The sequence below is a fragment of the Schistocerca cancellata genome, chromosome 12, assembly GCF_023864275.1.
Source record: "Schistocerca cancellata isolate TAMUIC-IGC-003103 chromosome 12, iqSchCanc2.1, whole genome shotgun sequence".
Taxonomy (NCBI): Eukaryota; Metazoa; Arthropoda; class Insecta; order Orthoptera; family Acrididae; genus Schistocerca; species Schistocerca cancellata.
Window position 1 is genome coordinate 69858059 of NC_064637.1, and position 23584 is coordinate 69881642.

Sequence of the window (23584 nt, forward strand, 5' to 3'; positions counted from 1 at the left end):
TGCTATTTGGGGAGCAAAATAACTGATGATGGTCGAAGTAGAGAGGATATAAAATGTAGACTTGCAATGGCAAGGAAAGCGTTTCTGAAGAAGAGAAATTTGTTAACATAGAGTATAGGTTTAAGTGTCAGCAAGTCGTTTCTGAAAGTATTTGTATGGAGCTTAGCCATGTATGGAATTGAAACATGGACGATAACTAGTTTGGACAGAAAGAGAATAGAAGCTTTCGAAATGTTGTGCTACAGAAGAATGCTGAAGATTAGATAGGTAGATCATATAAATAATGAGGAGGTATTGGATAGGATTGGGGAGAAGAGAAGTTTCTCGCACAACTTGACTAGAAGAAGGGATCGGTTGGTAGGACATGTTCTGAGACATCAGGGGATCACAAGTTTAGCATTGGAGGGCAGCGTGGAGGGTAAAAATGGTAGAGGGAGGCCAAGAGATGAATTCACTAAACAGATACAGAAGGATGCAGTTGCAGTAGGTACTGGGAGATGAATAAGCTTGCACAGGATAGAGAAGCATGGAAAGCTGCATCAAACTAGTCTCAGGACTGTAGACCACAACAACAACATTACTTAAGAAAGAAAAAAAAAACCGTGTTGTAATCGAGACAAAAAGACGCCGAAAAGTACCGGTTACGGAGAAATAAAATACGGGGGTTTTAAACGTTCGATCTTTTCCGATCCTCGATCGCCGAAGTAGTCTCGGCAGGTTCAGTATTTCCGCCAGTGGACTGCAGCAGCCTCGAACTGCCGTGGCACGGCACAGCAGGTAGACGTCCATAACTCAGGGCGGGCTTTTTAACGCGGAATTACGGCCGCACCTCTCAGACTGCGGCGGAGCGGAGCCGCGCCGAACGCGCGGCAATCTGCGCCAGAGTGCGAAGTCCCGCCTGGGCCGTGATTAACAGCCGTATTACCTGCCCGGCCTCCATTCAGAGGCGAGCTGCTGGGGGTGTCCGTGGAGTAGAGGCGCGCGCTGCGCGGGGCCCTGCAGGTGGCTGCGCCGTCTGCGCCGCTGGCGGCGGGCCAGAGCGTGCCTGCGTGCGCGTGCGCGTGCGTGTGCGTAATAACGCACGGCGGGCGCGCGGGAGCCGTGATTTACGAGCGCCGGCCGCAGCGCCTTATTGAAACATACCGCGCCCCGCAGACGTCACGCCCTCTAACACGGAGCTATTGTCGCTCGCCGCAGGTTCCGCCGCGTTGCCAGAGGTTCACGCGGACATTTCGCGGTGGCTTTTCCACGCCGCGAGGTGGCGTAAATGGATGCCTCGAGCTAGGAAGGCCATATGCCTGCTGTATTCACCTAACGAGTTCGGCAGCGCACTTAGGGGTAGCCCGGAAGCATACCTCAGTAAGTAGATGTTGTGTACAGGTGGCGTGTTTGCACCAGAGATGAGAACAACCGACCAGTTAAAAGCGACACCGATAATATATTTCTGAATAATCGATATTTTTCGGTATTTTTCTCGCCTCAATTATAACTAGAGGTGGCCAAACGCGTTCATCCTTGGGAACTAGTTCATTTATGATCACTCCTTTTTGAGAACCGTTCATTTTTACTCGTTCCCCGTTCACTTGTGCTTGGTATATGGTCATCATCATCATCATCATCATCATTTAAGACTGATGATGCCTTTCAGCGTTCAGTCTGGAGCATAGCCCCCCTTATACAATTCCTCCATGATCCCCTATTCAGTGCTAACATTGGTGCCTCTTCTGATGTAAACCTATTACTTCAAAATCATTCTTAACCGAATCCAAGTACCTTCTCCTCGGTCTGCCCCGACTCCTCCTACCCTCTACTGCTGAATCCATGAGTCTCTTGGGTAACCTTGCTTCTCCCATGCGTGTAACATGACCCCTGTTCGCCCTGATTGCTACATCTATAGAGTTCATTCCCAGTTTTTCTCTGATTTCCTCATTGTGGACATCCTCCTGCCATTGTTCCCATCTACTAGTACCTGCAATCATCCTAGCTACTTTCATATCCGTAACCTCAACCTTGTTGATAAGGCAACCTGAATCCACCCAGCTTTCGCTCCCTTACAACAAAGTTGGTCGAAAGATTGAACGGTGCACAGATAACTTAGTCTTGGTACTGACTTCCTTCTTGCAGAAGAGAGTAGATCGTAGCTGAGTGCTCACTACATTAGCTTTGCTACACCTCGCTTCCAGTTCTTTCACTATGTTGCCATCCTGTGAGAATATGCATCCTAAGTACTTGAAGCGGTCCACCTGTTCTAACTTTGTTCCTCCTATTTGGCACTCAATCCGTTTATATTTCTTTCCCACTGACATTACTTTCGTTTTGGAGATCCTAATCTTCATACCATAGTCCTTACATTTCTGATCTAGCTCTGAAATATTACTTTGCAAACTTTCAATCGAATCTGCCATCACAACTAAGTCATCCGCATATGCAAGACTCCTTATTTTGTGTTCACATATCTTAATCTCACCCAGCCAGTCTATTGTTTTCAACATATGATCCATAAATAATATGAACAACAGTGGAGACAGGTTGCAGCCTTGTCTTACCCCTGAAACTACTCTGAACCATGAACTCAATTTACCGTCAACTCTAACTGCAGCCTGACTATCCATGTAAAGACCTTTAATTGCTTGCAAAAGTTTGCCTTCTATTCCATAATCTTGTAGAACAGACAAGAACTTCCTCCTAGGAACCCGGTCATATGCCTTTTCTAGATCTATAAAGCATAGATACAATTCCCTGTTCCACTCATAACACTTTTCCATTATTTGCCGTAAGCTAAAGATCTGGTCCTGACAACCTCTAAGAGGCCTAAACCCACACTGGTTTTCATCCAATTGGTCCTCAACTAATACTCGCACTTTCCTTTCAACAATACCTGAGAAGATTTTACCCACAACGCTGATTAAAGAGATACCTCTGTAGTTGTTACAATCTTTTCTGTTTCCATGTTTAAAGATTGGTGTGATTACTGCTTTTGTCCAGTCTGATGGAACCTGTCCCAACTCCCAGGCCATTTCAGTTATCCTGTGTAGCCATTTAAGACCTGACATTCCACTGTATTTGATGAGTTCCGAATTAATTTCATCCACCCCAGCCGCTTTATTGCACTGCAATCTATTGACCATTTTTTCCACTTCCTCAAATGTGATCCTATTTCCAACATCATTCCTATCCCACTCTACCTCGAAATCTGAAACATTAATGAACGAATTTTCACCTACATTGAGCAACTCTTCAAAATATTCCCTCCATCTGCCCAAGGCATCCACAGGATTCACCAGCAGTTTTCCTGACCTGTCCAAAATACTTGTCATTTCCTTCTTACCTCCCTTTCGAAGACTTCTAATTACACTCCAGAATGGTTTTCCAGCAGCTTGACCCATAGTCTCCAACCTGTTTCCAAAGTCTTCCCACGATTACTTCTTGGATGCTGCAATTATCTGTTTGGCTTTGTTTCTTTCTTCAACATAACTTTCTCTGTCTACCTGGGTTCTGGTATGTAGCCATTTTTGATACGCCTTCTTTTTCCTTTTACAGGCTGCCTTGACTGTATCATTCCACCAAGCTGTTTGCTTCATCCTACTTTTACACACTACTGTTCCAAGACATTCTTTAGCCACTTCTTCTTATGGTTCTTATGAAAAATTGGAAATTAGTATCATAGGTGACTGAAGATGGAAGTCGCCAAGAAGGGACACTTGCTCCCCCCTGGAGTACAGAATTTTTCCTCATAACAGAATTTTCACACACTTGTAATTTTCGTGTTTCTGCAACACTTCTCGTTTAGCCAACTGTAGCGTTATGTGGCTGATCGCAGTGAAATAATGTAAGGTAGCGCACGAAAAACCGGCCCCGAGTACAGACTGATTTGTTGACCGCTACGAGCAGAAGAGATAAACATGTAACAATTAGCCAGTGAAGAAGCTAATACTAACAACCGAAACAATACATGACGATTGGTGGGCGACAGTGAGCAGTCTAGTAGTAGAGGCCGACTTTTCGTGCGCCACACTGTACCACTGAAATGGGATTGTAGCAGTTACCATATTCTCTTTACACAATGTGACACCATAAACTCGATTACGAAGCGTGGGTTTCATACGGTTGTAAGTCGGTCTGCCTTCTATAACAATGAACATGCTCTTTTGCCTAGCATAAAAAAGAGGGAAAATGGCCACTCGTGTATGCCGAGCCGACTTCCTTTACATGGGTAATAACAAAAAGAAATTCTTCTGCAGTTTATTGAAATAGTGAAGTAAGCTGATTTGCCGTTCTGTTACGTGAAGAGATGTATGCGTTAGATACCACGTAATTTACGTAATTATAAAATACATTTAGTTACCGGTCATGGACGCTGAATAGAATACAAAAAGAATCAGAAATTCAAGAGTTCAAAAAAGATTTGAAACAGGACCAGAATGGGTGAGGGCAGCGAACAAACGTACAACAAGTAGATAGTGAACTAAACTATGAGCAGTCGGCAGTGGAACTGCGACGAACGGCCGAGCGAAGAAGGACGAGTCCGGCCGAACGAGACCGAGACAGACGGGAACGGGACCGAGGCTGGAACGAGACCGGCCGACGTGCCGTTGCGGGAACGAGACCGACCGTTTCCCGTTCCCGGGAACTGTAAGTAGAAATCCGCGACCGGAGTGAACTATGAAAGACCGTTCCTTAGAATCCGTTCCTCGGTAGCACCGATCAACTTGATGAACCGTTCCTTTGCACCCGTTAGTTCGCGATCGACCCATCTCTAATTATAACCGTCTAAGGTAGCACATTTTTCACCTTACATGATGCTAAATCAGTACTAATACACCGAATAATAATTAATAATTGGCCTACAGGTAGGAGAGAATGGACACAGAAAAGGAAACTGTGCGTGTCATGTCAAACTAACGGGATGGCCGCGGCAGGATCCCTTTGACGGCTTTCACTTAAGACCACCAAAGACGTTGGGAGAGGCTGGGCCATCACAACAAGAAGTGAGAAGGAGCTATATGCGAAAGAGAGAAAGACGATTTCGCGCCACAGTGGAAAATTTTCAGAAGACTGTGACGGGATTGGCGCAGAGCGCGTAGAGACACATATTAACAGTTTGGCGGCAACAGTAACAGCGGCAGAATTCTGTGTCGTGGTTGGGTACAAGCGCGCACGGATACATGGAAGTCTGTGTCGTGACTGGCTACCAACGCGCACGGATCCATGTGGCGAAGAACGGCCAGGCATTGAGTCCAGTGGTTACTCTCCAAGTCTGAAAACTGTTGAGCATACGACTCCACTCACGTAGCATTATCTGTTCCTCTGAGCAGAGAAACAGATTTGTACTAACTTGTGGTGTTCATATGCAATCTGAAGTGTACCTTTGCTGCCTCGCACTTGAGTCGACCAACTACTCTTGGCATATGTGCAAGTAGCTTGAGTATTGACTAGTGACTGACTCTGCAATTGAACACTTGTGTACACGAGTTTACGGACGCAAACCATGTACACGTTGGAGATTAAAGCCAAGCTCGCTCACGGGAAAGACGGCATCACGACGTTGGCTGGACCGACCGTCGTAATCATCACGGAGAATTACGGTGATATTAGCAATCATCAGCCAAAGTAGGGCACTGTAATTCTAAATGAGTTCCTATTTCGCTAGCTCTTTGACTGGCGTTCTCTGAGTCTGTGTCCGTTCAGGCAGAACTTCAATACAGTCACTTGCGGGTTCAGTGTTGACTTGAGTAGTTATGAAAAGAGGATGCATTGTGCCAATGATAGGCTAGTATTGGATTGTCGTGTTAAGCTAGAAATATTGCTCATCCTGTTTTCTGAATAAGTCTTAATTTGGTATCATACGCTGATCACCACATTATTGATTTCGTAGCTAGCAATCACCATAGTTTTGTTTAATAATTAGAGTGTAATGGTAATTTCGATGCAAATGATACTGGGGGCGTAACCGCGCGTTTAAACAGAGACAACTTAAGTCAGATAGCAACTCATTGTCGACTAAGGCTACCAAGAGATGTTTCAATATATCGATAATTTTACAATAAACCCCCGTACGTTGTAACCGGTTCGGTTTTTTTTTTTCTTTTTGCTTTTATGTGTCTAAGCTTGTCGTCGAATACGAGGAGTCCAGGAATCCTACGTACTCGGTTCGCTAGACAAACAATTCAAACAAATTGTATTAATGAGTGTTATTAAAAATGAAGAGAGACAATAATTACCTTTGCGATTAAACAGATGTGTCGTAAACAGATCGCGACATAGGAAATAATCATGTTTCTTCAGTACAGAAGATCCTAAGGTGGTGCTATGCAAGTCACTAATCTTGAAGCTACTATTCAACTGGGGTATCGCCAGTCGCGTGCGGCGCTTATGGCCTCTTCAAGTAGGGTCCGCTGCTGTAGTGTTGTCGTCCTGGAGAGAAGTCGGTCAGCGTTCGATTGCCTGACGTCTTCTCACAGCCATCTCTTCTCCAGAGTTCCGTACTGGCGTGCCAGCGCTCGACTTTACGTCGTAGCATTTATGAATAACCAGTTGAATAGATCAGTATACGGGGACAGTCCGAGATATTCTCGGCCTCACCCAGAGACTGTATTACCACTTGCATGTTTTTTTTGCGATTACATTCGTTCCTATGATGGTAGACACGACTTGGTTTTTCTTAATGCGTTTACTAATTACCAGTTTTAAAAAAAAATCAGTATACGGTTCTCGATCTGGCCCAGACATCGGAAGAGTACTCTCGCGATTTTTTCCCTTTCCGTTGATACATGTGTTAGTAGACGTCACGTGAAACTGCAAGTCATCCCAGCAAGTGGTTGAATGTTGGGAGTCGTTTGACGTAGTTGTGGTGCACGTGGTGTTTAAAATGGGAAAAAAAATCGAGTTTCGTTTAGTGACTTAAGTTCTTCGTAAAAGAAGGTTTAACATTGACTGAAGTCCATTGGCGGCTTGTAAATGTGTATGGCCTCTCTTACACTTCAGTGCCGGCCGTGGTGGCTGAGCGGTTCTAGGCGCTTCAGTCCGCAACCGCGTGACTGCTACGGTCGCAGGTTCGAATCGTGCCTCGGGCATGGATGTGTGTGATGTCCTTAGGTTATGTGCATTATAATTATCCGGGCCGTTATGCCGTGGTCGGTTGACGAATTCTGTGTTAATTCCCAACGTTTCGTCCCCGTCTGCGGCAGACATCTTCAAGGGGGTCTGCAGCTCGATGGAAGTTCCAACACACCCACTGGCTCGCTACCACGGCATAACAGCCCGGATAATTATAATGGACATGACATTTCCGGCCGTGAAAGTCTACATTTTAATGTCCTTAGGTTAGTTAGGTTTAAGTAGTTTTAAGTTCTAGGGGAATGATGACCTCAGATGTTAAGTCCCATAGTGCTCAGAGCCATTTGAACCATTTTTTCCACTTCAGTTTCCACAATGAAGTAATGGGCGCCAGAGTTTAAATGTGGCCGTGAAAGCGTCAAAGATGAACCATGCGAAAGACGTCCAAAAAGTGCAAGCAGACCTGAAATCATCGACAAAGAAAAAAAAAAATGGTTCAAACGGCTCTGAGCACTATGGGACTTAACAGCGATTAGTCCCCTAGAACTTAGAACTACTTAAACCTAACTAACCTAAGGACATCACACACATCCATGCCCGAGGCAGGATTCGAACCTGCGACCGTAGCAGTGCCGCGGTTCCGGACTGCAGCGCCTAGAACCGCACGGCCACCGCGGCCGGTATCGACAAAGAGCACAATATGATTTTCGAAGATCGGCGTATTGCAATACGTCCTCCTGTGGCCACTTTCGCCATGAGTGGCTGTGGAGGAGGAGGGAAATGAACACCCAGGGGCAAGCCCCCCGAGGAGAGGGCACCGCAGTCATTCTGCACGCACACAGCGGGGAGCCTGGCCGACGTCCTCGCCTCGCTCAAAGTGGGACACGATGCGAAGGGCCCGTCTGACAACGAGATGTCTGCTGTGCTGAAAGCTGATGGACACCTGCAGCCGTAAGGGCAGAACGCCGAGAATGTACTCGTGAAAGCATCCGAGTTCTTCTGGCCCGGCGGCAGTCATTTTACCTGCCTTAGAAAGCAGGGGTGTACCAACAATTCCAGCACCCCACTAGCTCAGCGAGGAGCGAACACAAAGTGTGGGGAATTGGCGCAGGGAGGATTGCGAAATAGCGTTCTTAAGATGATGTTTTTCTCGACAGCGAGGACATTCCTTACAAATCACGGACGCTGGCAGATTTTGAGACGGAGCCCAAACACGAGTCTGTCCAGTTCTCACGCAGAGGGAGCGGTTATAAAGAAGTGACGTGTAGCTGCTCTCACGACAGCCTAGGACTGCAGCAAAACATCTTAAGATTGTGAAGTCGTGAGGAAGATGCCAAATCACGAGGCACACGCCAGCCCACGCCAGATAGAATATTTCCAACGTACACGGAGGCGTGGCTATGAAACAGCGATTTGTCATTGGTTTCACCAACTGCGACATGGTCGCGTATACAGACAGCGATCCAGTACTCCCAAATGCTTTTTATTCCAGTCTTTGATCACAATATCCATTGTTTAGACGATGACCGGTTTCAGTCCGCAATGGCCATCCTCAGATCTTTTTTACACCACGTCCTAAAGTGATAAGGCCATAATGGCATCGTCGAAACATATAATAAGCACAGCATCGTCATATAGATCTAAAATAAGGTGTAGAATAGGCCACATCGTCCACACAGAGATTATTGCAAGTGTCTCTGGCTCTGAGCACTATGGGACTCAACATCTACGGTCATCAGTCCCCTAGAACTTAGAACTACTTAAACCTAACCAACCTAAGGACATCACACAACACCCAGTCATCACGAGGCAGAGAAAATCCATGACCCCGCCGGGAATCGAACCCGGGAACCCGGGTGCGGGAAGCGAGAACGCTACCGCACGACAACGAGCTGCGGACTATTGCAAGTGGCGTGGTGTATGATTGCAATCCGTCGATTATCGCGAATGAGAGTGTCCGCACGTTACAATACTGCACGAATCACAGCTGTGTATCGCCGGCCAGCACGTGGGCTATCTGACAGGTTTGCGTGACCTGTTTGCGATGATACACAGGCCTCGCCCAAAGGCTCACCGTGCTTTTGTTCCCTGCCAGGTCTCCATGATATTCTGCAAGACCTTACTATCTGCGATGTTCTGGTTTTCCGCTAAAGAAAACTGAGTGACAGTTCTCATTTTGGAACACACCTCCGTTACATATAGCGCTGCCACTTACTTGCACTTCCTGAAACTATAGGGGTTGAAGAGAAAATATTCTGCTATGTCTCACAACAAATTCCGCATTTGGTCAACCGAAACTGGCCGAGAAAATAGAGTGTTACATTACTTATTGAACGCCTCGTGTTCACTAACTGCCCATAGTTACCTGGAAAATTTTGGTCAATACGACATACTATCGTCTGATTTTGTTACGAGTGATTTTTCTACACGTGTCTATATCTTATTTGATGCTACTTTGCTCTTCTTTCCTTGTTCTGGCCCTGCAGAGGGGAGACAATGCCTCAGCCACAACAAGGAGAGAGAGAGAGAGAGAGAGAGAGAGAGAACGGACCTCCTGATGAGGCCCAGTCAGTGAACAGTAATGGCTGCAAACCTTATCGCGTTACATTAGCCCGGCGCGCACGGCTGCCAACTTAACGAAACTCATTTGCATCTTGAAACTGTTCCTCGAGAAGAGGGGAGGCTGGGGAACAGGGGAACCAACATTGCAGACGTCCCATCCCTCTTGAGTACTGGTGGTGGGGGAGAGAAGGAAGAGAGGGGGGGGAGGGTGGTCCCTTCCCCGTCCCGACTGCAGACGCGAGCGTTTCTTATAACGAAAAAAAGCACACTTTCCTTTCTAAGCCGCCACTCCCCCGGTCTTCTCAATGGCGCCTGGGGAACTGCAGGGTATTCGAAAGACGGCGGCGGAGGAACTGCAAGATGCGAACTGGGCGTGTTCCAGTCGGACATCAGGCCCCGTCTGGTGCGGGAGGGGTGGGAGAGCGGGGAAATATAAGCCAAACTTTTCTCGTTACTGAGTACTTTGTTTGGCTGAACCTTGTAAACGGCAAAGCATCAACGATAAAGTGGCTGTACGGCCCCCTGTGTGTGTGTGTGTGTGTGTGTGTGTGTGCGTAACGTAGAGATGAGGAGGAGTCGGAAGCGGTGTGGTAGGGGCAGGGAGCAACCCCCGTCCGCGAGATAACGGGCGAGCTGAAACAGCAATATGCAGAAGGCTCCTGCCTGCGGCCGTGTTCCGCCCAGTCTTGGGAACTCGTGTAAGCAACACCGAAGTTGGCAACACTGCGCGCGGCGAGCTCACAAGATGGTTACGAGTTCTCCCCTTGTTCTGCGGAGTCCGCCTTAGTAACAGTGTGGGCATATGCTGTGGCTTGCGAGATTCACACTGCCTAATTTGGACAGCTAGCCAACTGGTCTGGACTACTACGTTGTGAAGATCATAATTATTTATTCATTTATTTATTTACTGCTTATTTGGCCTCAGCAGATTGGGCCTTAACACTTAGCTCACGAGGTGTGGTCTCTGATTGAAAGCGCGAAAATTTTCGCTCTCCAAGGTCAAATCTGGCGGAATGCTTTCGTATCGCCCCTGCCCTCTTTAAGATGGCAAACCCTATAATGTTTTGTTGTCAACTGCATTATCGCCTTATTTGCTTGTTGTTCCTCCTAGACAGTGCCTTCTGAACTGCACTTACGAGCCAAAGAAACTGGTAAATCAGCCTAAAGTCGTGTAGAGCACCTCGAGCGCGCAGAAGTGCCGCAACACGACGTGGTATGGACTCGACTACTGTCTGAATTAGTGCTGGAGGGAACTGACACCATGAATCCTGCAGGGCTGTCCATAAGTCCGTAAGAGTTAGAGGGGGTGGAGATCTCTTCTGAACAGCATGTTGCAAGGCATTCCAGATATGCCCAATATTGTTCATGCCTGAGGATTTTGGAGTGGAAGTGTTTAAACTCAGAAGAGTGTTCCTAGAGCCACTCTGTAGCAATTATGGAGGTGCGGGGTGTCGCATTGTCCTGCTGGAATTGCCCAAGTCCGTCGAAATGCACAATGGACATGAATGAATGCAGATGATCAGACAGGAGGGTTACGTGCATCGCACCTTTCAGAGTCATATCTAGACGTATCAGGGTCTGATATCATTGCAACTGCACACGCCCCACACCATTATAGAGCCTCCACCAGCTTTAACAGTCCCTGCTGACATGCAGAGTCTATGGATACATGACATTGTCTCTATACCGATAGACGCCCATCCGCTCGACACAATTTGTAAACGGCACTCGTCCGACCAGTTCAACGTGTTTCCAGTCGTCAGCAGTCTAATGCCAGTAGTGACGAGCCCTGACGAGGCGTGTCGTGGAGTCATCAGTGGCACCGACTGGGCCTTCGGCTCCGAAAGCCCATGTCAATGATGTTTCGTTGATTGGTTCGCACGCTGACACTTGTTGATGGCCCAGTACTAAAATCCGCTGCAATATGTGTTTTCGGAAGGGTTGCACTTATGTTGAACGACTTTCTTCGGTCGTCGTTGGTCCCTTCTTTCAGGATCTTCTCCCGGCCGCAGCGATGTCGAAGATTTGATGTTTTATCGGATTCCTGATATTCGCGCTATACTCTTGAAATGATCGTACGGCACTCGTTCTCAGGTTACAACACCACGTTCAAACTCACTTAAATCTTGACAACCTGCCATTCTAGCAGTAGTAAACGAACTATGAACTGCGCCAGACACTTTTTGTCTTATACGAGGTGCATTCAAGTTCTGAGGCCTCCGATTTTTTTTTCTAATTAACTACTCACCCGAAATCGATGAAACTGGCGTTACTTCTCGACGTAATCGCCCTGCAGATGTACACATTTTTCACAACGCTGACGCCATGATTCCATGGCAGCGGCGAAGGCTTCTTTAGGAGTCTGTTTTGACCACTGGAAAATCGCTGAGGCAACAGCAGCACGGCTGGTGAATGTGCGGCCACGGAGAGTGTCTTTCATTGTTGGAAAAAGCCAAAAGTCACTAGGAGCCAGGTCAGGTGAGTAGGGAACATGAGGAACCACTTCGAAGTTGTTATCACGAAGAAACTGTTGCGTAACGTTAGCTCGATGTGCGGGTGCGTTGTCTTGATGAAACAGCATACGCGCAGCCCTTCCCAGACGTTTTTGTTGCAGTGCAGGAAGGAATTTGTTCTTCAAAACATTTTCGTAGGATGCACCTGTTACCGTAGTGCCCTTTGGAACGCAATGGGTAAGGATTACGCCCTCGCTGTCCTAGAACATGGACACCATCATTTTTTCAGCACTGGCGGTTACCCGAAATTTTTTTGGTGGCGGTGAATCTGTGTGCTTCCATTGAGCTGACTGGCGCTTTGTTTCTGGATTGAAAAATGGCATCCACGTCTCATCCATTGTCACAACTGACGAAAAGAAAGTCCCATTCATGCTGTCGTTGCGCGCCAACATTGCTTGGCAACATGCCAGACGGGCAGCCATGTGGTCGTCCGTCAGCATTCGTGGCACCCACCTGGATGACACTTTCCGCATTTTCAGGTCGTCGTGCAGGATTGTGTGCACAGAACCCACAGAAATGCCAACTCTGGAGGCGAGATCATGTCGTCAGACCGGCTTGTGCGAGCCCGAGGTTGTTTCGGTTTGTTGTCACACAATGTACTGCCTTCATTAAACTGTCGCACCCACGAACGCACTTTCGACGCATCCATAACTCCATCACCACATGTCTCCTTCAGCTGTCGATGAATTTCAATTGGTTTCACACGACCCAAATTCAGAAAACGAATGATTGCACGCTTTTCAAGTAAGGAAAACGTCGCAATTTTAAGTATTTAAAACAGTTCTCATTCTCGCCGCTGGCGGTAAAATTCCATCTGCCGTACGGTGCTGCCATCTCTGGTATGTATTGACAATGAACGCGGCCTCATGTTAAAACAATGCGCATATTACCAACTCTTTCCAGTCCGGAGAAAAAAAATCGGAGGCCTTAGAACTTGAATGCGCCTCGTATAGGCTTTGCCGACGCAGTGCCGTATTCTACCTGTTTACGTATCTTTCTATTTGAGTACGGATGCCTATACAAGTTTCTTTGGCGCTTCAGTGTATGCACCTGTTTTCTTCAGTGTATACAAAATGTCCTCGCAGGTACGTGGCAGTTTTAAAGGTCCTCAGTTTGATGAAACTGTCACTGGATAGGGGAACGTGTAAGTGATATACAGTAGATCCAATACTGACATTGTGGGGAGGCACCTTGTGCCACATATGTACCCATATTATTTTTACTTGATATCCTACATAAAATAATGTATTATGAGCGTCCAACAGACTAGCTATTGTAAGGCTGTGATAAGTTGTCTGCCGTTCCGCCAACTGCTGATTGTTAATAGTCGGCAGCTTCCAAACACTTCTACATGTATATCTGTACTCCAAAAACCACTGTGATGTGCGTGGTAGAGAACATCTCCCATTGTACCAGTTGTAAGGTTTTCTTCCTGTTCCGTTCACATATGGAGCGCGGGAAGAATGATTGTTTGAATGCCTCTTTGCCTGCAGTTATTATGCTTACCTTTTCCTCACGATCACTATGTTAGCGATATGTAGGGGGTTGTTCCTACAGTAATCATATAAAGCCGGTTCTTGACATCCTTGTTAACAGACTTTCTCAGGATAGTTTACATCTGTCTTCAAGAGCCTGCCAGTTCAGTTCGTTCAGTGTCTCTGTGACACTCTCCCACAGATTAAACAAACCTGTGACCATTCGTGCTCCCCTTCTCTGTATACATTCAATATCCTCTGTTAGTCCCATCTGGTACGGGTCCCACACCCAAGAGCAATATTCCAGATTGGGTCGCACAACCGATTTGTAACAAATCTCGTTTGTAGACAGGTTGCATTTCCCAGCATTCTATCAGTACACCGAAGCCACCCACGACTGAACCTATGTGATCATCCCATTTCATATCCCCTACACATCGATTTTGTGTTGGCTGTTCTCTGTTTCGGATTGTAGCCACTACAATGTCCTGACGAAGTGTTGTTGTGTTGGCCGTTGTAGTGTCCCTTAGGCGATTTTTACGGACAGTGCGTGTGTAATTCATATAAAAACGTGAATAAAATAAAACAAACAAGACTTGAGAGACATTTGTGAAGAAATGTACAGTACAATTAATATTTACAAAAAACTGTAACCTTGTCGCTGATAATGAATATCGCAGTAGAAAACATATTGTAATAAAATATTTATATCTTTGTGTAACTATATATATAAGATGAACAAACAAATTGATCTTCTTCTGCCTCCTTTGTTATGCAGAGTTTATGTGTTGCGCTTAAAGCTTGCAGATGTTATTAATGTTTTCTCTTCTAGACAATGTTAAAGTGTATATGTAAATTATTGCTTAAAGTACATGCATGAAAATAGCTCATGCTATTATTTCAAGATGATGCAAGCATCTCATCTTAATGTTTCATTTGAAGAGAGCGGTTAATTAGTATTTTTCAGCGGCTACGACGCCCAAAAGCCGTTATCGCTGACTGGCAACAATTGGCCGCCATTACGTGGCAGATTTAAATATTAGGTTATTTTGCAATTTTCATTCATAGCAGCGGCTAGGGAATCATTTCAAATCCTTATTTAATTTGAGTTTGAGTATTTCAGTAATTCAAATTTGCGAGAGGTCAGATATTTTCAGCGATACCATTTGGATGGTATATGTGAATTGTGGCCTGGACTTTATTTCGTGAAATTATAAACGTGTAGGGAGCCTGGTGCTCATCTAAAATAAAATCAAACATTTATTTGGCCTCCTACAAAGTATTCAGCTTGTAATGGTCTTACCTACGCAATGAAAATAATTGATGTTAAATTCTAATCGTATGATGTTTAAAGTAAGGAAACATTACAAATGGCGCCCAGCGCGTAATGGCGGTCAATTGTTGCCAGTCAGGAATGGTGGCTTCTAGAAGAGAAAACAATAGTAGCATCTGCAAGCGTTAAGCGCTACACACAATATCTATATAACAAAGGAAGCAGAAGAAGATCAATTTGTTCTGTTCTTCTTATACAGGGTGTTACAAAAAGGTACGACCTATCTTTCAGCAAACATTCCTCACACACAAATAAAGAAAGGATGTTATGTGGACATGCGTCCGGCAACGCTTAATTTCCGTGTTAGAGATCATTTTAGTTTCGTCAGTATGTACTGTACTTCCTCGATTCACCGCCAGCTGGCCCAATTGAAGGAAGGTAATGTTGACTTCGGTGCTTGTGTTGACATGCGACTCATTGCTCTACAGTATTAGCATCAAGCACATCAGTACGTAGCAGCAACAGGTTAGTGTTCGTCACGAACGTGGCTTTGCAGTCAGTGCAATGTTTACAAATGCGGAGTTGGCAGATGCCCATTTGATGTATGGATTAGCACGGGGCAATAGCCGTGGCGCGGTACGTTAGTATCGAGACGGATTTCTAGAACGAAGGTGTCCCGACAGGAAGACGTTCGAAGCAATTGATCGGCGTCTTAGGGAGCACGGAACATTCCAACCTATGACTCGCGACTGGGGAAGACCTAGAACGACGAGGACACCTGCAATGGACGAGGCAATTCTTCGTGCAGTTGACGATAACCCTAATGTCAGCGTCAGAGAAGTTGCTGCTGTACAAGGTAACGTTGACCACGTCACTGTATCGAGAGTTCTACGGGAGAACCAGTTGTTTCCGTACCAAGTACAGCGTGTGCAGGCACTATCAGCAGCTGATTGGCCTCCACGGGTACACTTCTGCGAATGGTTCATCCAACAATGTGTCAATCCTCATTTCAGTGAAAATGTTCTCTTTACCGATGAGGCTTCATTAAAATGTGATCTAATTGTAAATTTTCACAATCAACATGTTGTGGGCTGACGAGAATTCGCACGCAATTGTGCAATCACGTCATCAGCACAGATTTTCTGTGAACGTTTGGGCAGGCATTGTTGGTGATGTCTTGATTGGGCCACATGTTCTTCCACCTACGCTCAATGGAGCACGTTATCATGATTTCATACGGGATACTCTACCTGTGCTGCTAGAACATGTGCCTTTACAAGTACGACACAACATGTGGTTCATGCACGATGGAGCTCCTGCACATTTCAGTCGAAGTGTTCGTACGCTTCTCAACAACAGATTCCGTGACCGATGGATTGGTAGAGGCGGACCAATTCCATGGCCTGCACGCTCTCCTGACCTCAACCCTCTTGACTTTCATTTGTGGGGGCATTTCAAAGCTCTTGTCCACGCAACCCCGGTACCAAATGTAGAGACTCTTCGTGCTCGTATTGTGGACGGCTGTGATACAATACGCCATTCTCCAGGGCTGCATCAGCGCATCAGGGATTCCATGCGACGGAGGGTGGATGCATGTATCCTCGCTAACGGAGGACATTTTGAACATTTCCTGTAACAAAGTGTTTGAAGTCACGCTGGTACGTTCTGTTGCTGTGTGTTTCCATTCCATGATTAATGTGATTTGAAGAGAAGTAATAAAATGAGCTCTAACATGGAATGTAAGCGTTTCCGGATACATGTCCACATAACATATTTTCAGCCCCAGTGTGGCTCAACAGCAAACACACACACATGGTACATAGCCAACTTAATGCAACAATGCGTATTATATCAGGCACAATCAGGCCAACTCCTACAGTGTGGCTGCCCGTTCTCAGTAACATAGCCCCTCCTAACCTGCGCCGTGAACACGCTCTGGTTTCAGAATTTCAAAAAATCATGACCAACCCTCAATTACAAATCCATGAAGATGGTCACGACATCCAAGGAAACCGACTCCGGTCTAGGCATTCTCCACTAAAGACCGCACAGGCACGAAACCAACTTTAAAATAAATGACCGATGGAAAGAGGAATGGGAGAGCAGAACAGCAGTAAACTGCCACAGTATGCCACGCATCTTTAGTAAACCTAAAGGATTTGATTGCCCTCGCAAAGTTTGGTCAACTCTTAATCGCATCAGAACCAACTGTGGGAGATGCGCCGACTCCTTACACAGATGGGGTAAACTTCCTTCGGCCGCTTGCGACTGTGGCGCTGAGAGACAGACGGTCAAACACATCGTGGAGGAATGCCCACTAAGGGCATACGAGGGTGACCCACAGGATTTCCTAATGGCGACCCAAGAGGCAATCGACTATATATTACCTAAGCTGGACGTCTGCTTGTGATTGCTCTTCTGTGAGTGTAAATTTACAATTGGCGGTGTCCTTATATATTACACTCCTGGAAATGGAAAAAAGAACACATTGACACCGGTGTGTCAGACCCACCATACTTGCTCCGGACACTGCGAGAGGGCTGTACAAGCAATGATCACACGCACGGCACAGCGGACACACCAGGAACCGCGGTGTTGGCCGTCGAATGGCGCTAGCTGCGCAGCATTTGTGCACCGCCGCCGTCAGTGTCAGCCAGTTTGCCGTGGCATACGGAGCTCCATCGCAGTCTTTAACACTGGTAGCATGCCGTGACAGCGTGGACGTGAACCGTATGTGCAGTTCACGGACTTTGAGCGAGGGCGTATAGTGGGCATGCGGGAGGCCGGGTGGACGTACGGCCGAATTGCTCAACACGTGGGGCGTGAGGTCTCCACAGTACATCGATGTTGTCGCCAGTGGTCGGCGGAAGGTGCACGTGCCCGTCGACCTGGGACCGGACCGCAGCGACGCACGGATGCACGCCAAGACCGTAGGATCCTACGCAGTGCCGTAGGGGACCGCACCGCCACTTCCCAGCAAATTAGGGACACTGTTGCTCCTGGGGTATCGGCGAGGACCATTCGCAACCGTCTCCATGAAGCTGGGCTACGGTCCCGCACACCGTTAGGCCGTCTTCCGCTCACGCCCCAACATCGTGCAGCCCGCCTCCAGTGGTGTCGCGACAGGCGTGAATGGAGGGACGAATGGAGACGTGTCGTCTTCAGCGATGAGAGTCGCTTCTGCCTTGGTGCCAATGATGGTCGTATGCGTGTTTGGCGCCGTGCAGGTGAGCGCCACAATCAGGACTGCATACGACCGAGGCACACAGGGCCAACACCCGGCATCATGGTGTGGCGAGCGATCTCCTACACTGGCCGTACACCACTGGTGATCGTCGAGGGGACACTGAATAGTGCACGGTACATCCAAACCGTCATCGAATCCATCGTTCTACCATTCCTAGACCAGCAAGGGAACTTGCTGTTCCAACAGGACAATGCACGTCCGCATGTATTCCGTGGCACCCAACGTGCTCTAGAAGGTGTAAGTCAACTACCCTGGCCAGCAAGATCTCCGGATCTGTCCCCCATTGAGCATGTTTGGGACTGGATGAAGCGTCGTCTCACGCGGTCTGCACGTCCAGCACGAACGCTGGTCCAACTGAGGTTCCAGATGGAAATGGCATGGCAAGCCGTTCCACAGGAATACATCCAGCATCTCTACGATCGTCTCCATGGGAGAATAGCAGCCTGCATTGCTGCGAAAGGTGGATATACACTGTACTAGTGCCGACATTGTGCATGCTCTGTTGCCTGTGTCTATGTGCCTGCGGTTCTGTCAGTGTGATCATGTGATGTATCTGACCCCAGGAATGTGTCAATAAAGATTCCTCTTCCTGGGACAATGAATTCACGGTGTTCTTATTTCAATTTCCAGGAGTGTATTTATTGCTCTGTTTATACATATGTGATAATTTTTAAAAATCGTGTTGTTTCTGTAATTTTTACTGTGATTTATGAGCCATACGCTAAATAAATAAATAATAAATAAACATATTTTCTTTCTTTGTGTGTGAGGAATGTTTCCTTAAAGTTTGGCCGTACCTTTTTGTAATACCCTGTATATAGTTACACAAAGATATAAATATTTTATATCAATACATTTTTACTGGGATATTAATTATCAGCGATAAGGTCTCTTTCTCATGAGAATATTTACGTTACAGTTTTTTGTAAATATTTATAGTACATTTCATTACAAATGTCTCTGAAGCCTTGTTTTTTCCTTTTATTCACATTTTTATATACATTATACACGCACTGTCCGTAAAAAATACACTATATTACAGGATGTTTAATTGATTAATAACAGTAACTGTATTTACATTAATTAAAACTTCCGGTCTAATAGGCCGTGGTCGAGGTACAAAACTTTCTCCCAAAGTTTCGCCTTGTGTTTAAATGCCTTACGTAATATGAATCACGGCCAAAGATGTTTACTAAAAGTTTGAGCGTCATTTTTCTTCTACACATTGCGTTGCGCTAAAACAGGCAAACTTAATTTCGTATTCCGCTATAAACGTGTACTACATTTGAAAATGGCCCTGTCTATAATGCCCATTTGTGAAGTAAGTGTAGGTGACTTGCCTACAACAAATAATTGCATAGCCGTCCGGTAAAATGAGTTAACGAAAAAAATATTTATTCGTGAAAATTCACAATGAGAAGATAACTAAAAAACAACAGAGAAGTAACAAAAACTAGGAGATCCTATAGTCTTACGGCAAAGATAAAAAGCAACATATGACCAAAAAAAAAACTCTCGCGCGCTTTTGATCTCACTTTGCACCAGAAATGAAAAATATCACCTTAAAGTGCGGAGCCCCAGGGATATCTTGATACTTGAATTTTATTCCACGTCCAGCTCTGGTGTGCGTCGGGTGTCTCGGGGGCGGTGACATTGTTGTTTGTGGTGGTGATTCACCTGTCTCGGACGATGCACTGAGCGGTGTTTGGGTATGCTCTGTGTCCATCATGTGTCGATGCACAGGCGTGGTACCAGAGGTCGGAGAGGGTAAAACCCATGCTGGCTTGGCACGTTCAGTCGATACCTTTGTCGGACTACCATTGTACATTATGTCCACGGTATACTTATTTCTACTCAGCAACTGAAATGGGCCCGTATATGGTGGTTGTAAAGGCGATTTGACTGAGTCTGTTCGCAACATTACGTGATAGCAATTGTACAAGTCTTTGTGTACAAACACCTTACGGTTACCATGCCGAGAAGGTGGCGGGCAACGTATATTTGTGCAGTGACGTTTTAGCTGCTGCACCCAGTGTGTGAGGCCCTCTGACTCCAGATCAGAAGGTTGCGTGTTCAAATCACGTCGGGGTCACCAATTATGTAGGCGACTTGCCTACAACAAATAATTGCATAGCCGTCCGGTGAAATGAGTTAACGAAAAAAATATTTATTCGTGAAAACTCACAATTAGAAGAAAACTAAAAAAACAACAGAGAAGTAACAAAAACTATGAGATCCTATAGTCTTACGGCAAAGATAAGAAACAACACATGACCAAAAAAAAAACTCTCGCGCACTTTTGATCTCACTTTGCCCCAGACATGAAAAATATCGCTGCCACGTAAGTAACTTCCATTTGAAATTTGTTCCACGGCAGCCGATCGGTATGGGTCGCGCACACTCTTGGGTTCCCAGTGCTTGAAGAAAAAGACATGCTCTAAATCCACACTGACCACAGTGCTTGCCTCTATGTCTCCGAGGTAAGCGGCAAACTTTACATAGCTTACGGCCAAATCCATCAACGCCAGTTAAAAATAGACACATCTTGAATTATTAGTGTCTCTGTAAGTATTTTTGTTTGTGTTTGAGCAGGAAAACTACACTGTAAACAGACTCCGGAAAACAGGAAAACTACACTGTAAACAGACTCCGACGTTGACGTTTTCCGATTCGGCTATTAGTTGCTAGAAGCACATTATTATAAAATACGGCGGGGAACGGCGGGCCATAGGTGCAATTTGATGACCACTGACGTAGATCAAGAAAGGGCTAGTAAAGACTATTTTACGGTGGCCAGAGATCACAGTTCCGTTTGCGGAGGATCACTCACAAGGACGAAAGGAGTTATCGGGCCTCCCTTTCTCTAAAAAAATACTTGAAGTGTTATTTAAAATCAAATAAGTTCGCCGAGGTTATCAAGAAAACTGTATATGCCAGCACTGACTGTCAAATTTGCAAACTTTTATACCTATATAAGGATATTTTTATGTGCAACTCTAAATCCTGGAATTTAGTTCTATGTCAAAATTTAAATGCTACGGATATACCATTTTTTTTTTCAGAACGTGAAATTCAGTTCTCTAATATTTATGCATACAATTAAAAAAGCCGCACAAAACGTGGGATTTTCTGTGATAAAAAGTAAATTTATGCAAGCTTACTTTATCGGAATAAGATCAACAACACTTAAATAATTGTAAAATTAAATGTTATGTAACTTAAATGAAAAGCTTCAAATTATTTGCGCCTTAAATCTCGATTTAAACATAGGCGTCCCAGAGACCTCACCTTGAGGTATGTGTTACAGAAAAGTCACCTCGTGAGTTAAGGATTAAGGCTCTGTGTTACATCTGACCGGGACCAACACATACTAAAAATATTATTAAACCTTCTCAATAATAATAATAATAATAATAAACACAATACGCACAATAATAATAGTATAATAATAATACAGGGCATTTAGAATGACAATTTTAATAATTTTATATTTGATTAGATATCTGTATGATGCGAAAAGTGGCAACTGACTCTAAATAATGAAAAGTATGAGGTCTTCCTCATGAATACTAAAAGGAGTTCGTTAAACTTCGATTAAACTATAAATGGCGAATATAAAGACTGTCATTTCAGCTAAATACCTGGTGATAAGACTTACAAATAACTTAAATTGGAACAGTCACATAGACAGTGTTATGGCGAAGACAAGCCGAAGACTGCGTTTTATTGCCAGAACTCTTAGAACAAATCTACTTAAGAGGCTGACCGACCACTGATAAACTGCGGGTATATGGGATCGTTACCAGATAGGACTGACGTAGGAGATCGAAAAGGTTCACAAAGAAGGGAGGCTCGTTTTACAGTATCGAAAAAAAGGCGAGAAATGACACGGATTTGATAAGCGAATTGGTATTGTAATAAAACAACATACAGAAAACGGGTTATTGTTGTGGCGATATCAGTCACTAACTTTTTCCTCTGAATGTGAAAATATTTTACTGTTGTCATCCTACACTGGGAGAAGTGAGCGTCGTAATAATATTACAGAAATCATAGCTCGTACGGAAAGATTTATGTGTTCGTTTTTCCTGCGCGCTATGAGTGGAACGGCTGAGAAGTACACTACTGGCCATTAAAATTGCTACAACACGAAGATGACGTGCTACGGCTGCGGTTACCCGTGACGCTGCATCACAGACAGGAGCGCCTGCGATGGTGTACTCAACGACGAACCTGGCCGCACGAATGGCAAAACGTCATTTTTCCGGATGAATCCAGGTTCTGTTTACAGCGTCATGATGATCGCATCCGTGTTCGGCGACATCACGGTGAACGCACATTGGAAGCTTGTATTCGTCATCTCCATACTGGCGTATCACCCGGCGTGATGGTATGGGGTGCCATTGTTTACATATTTCGGTCACCTCTTGTTCGCATTGACGGCACTTTGAACAGTGGACGTTACATTTCAGATGTGTTACGACCCGTGGCTCTACCCTTCATTGGATCCCTGCGAAACCCTACATTTCAGCAGGATAATGCACGACCGCATGTTGCAGATCCTGTACGAACCTTTCTGGATACAGAAAATGTTCGACTGCTGCCCTCGCCAGCACATTCTCCAGATCTCTTACCAATTGAAAACGTATGGTCAATGGTGGCCGAGCAACTGGCTCGTCACAATACGCCAGTCACTAGTCTTGATGAACTGTGGTTCAAATGGCTCTGAGCACTATGGGACTCAACTGCTGTGGTCATAAGTCCCCTAGAACTTAGAACTACTTAAACCTAACTAACCTAAGGACAGCACACAACACCCAGCCATCACGAGGCAGAGAAAATCCCTGACCCCGCCGGGAATCGAACCCGGGAACCCGGGCGTGGGAAGCGAGAACCTTGATGAACTGTGGTATCGTGTTGAAGCTGCATCGGAAGCTGTACCTGTACACGCCATCCAAGCTCTGTTTGACTCAATGCCCAGGCGTATCGAGGCCGTTATTACGGCCAGAGGTGGTTATTCTGGGTACTGATTTCTCAGGATGTATGCACCCAAATTGCGTGAAAATGTATACACATGTCAGTTCTAGTATAAGATATTTGTCCAATGAATACCCGTTTATCATCTGCATTTCTTTTTGTTGTAGCAATTTTGATGGCCAGTAGTGTATGTAGCTTGAACCCCCGCCAGGCTCTCACGTCTGTAGATTTGTAGAACATCAACATGGACGATGAAAATACGGAAAAGACTGATACTAAAACAAATATAAAAACAACGTCTCCTTGTGAAAGGGCATATGCATGAACATACAAGAACTGTACGGTAAGTTACAAAAAAGAAGCCGCACAATTTCCGAGCTACCCGTACGTTTCGGGAATAATTGTATTTGGGCACTGCACATTTGCCACACATCATAAAAGTTTCGGCGGGGAAATGAATAGTGCAGAGCAGAGATACATT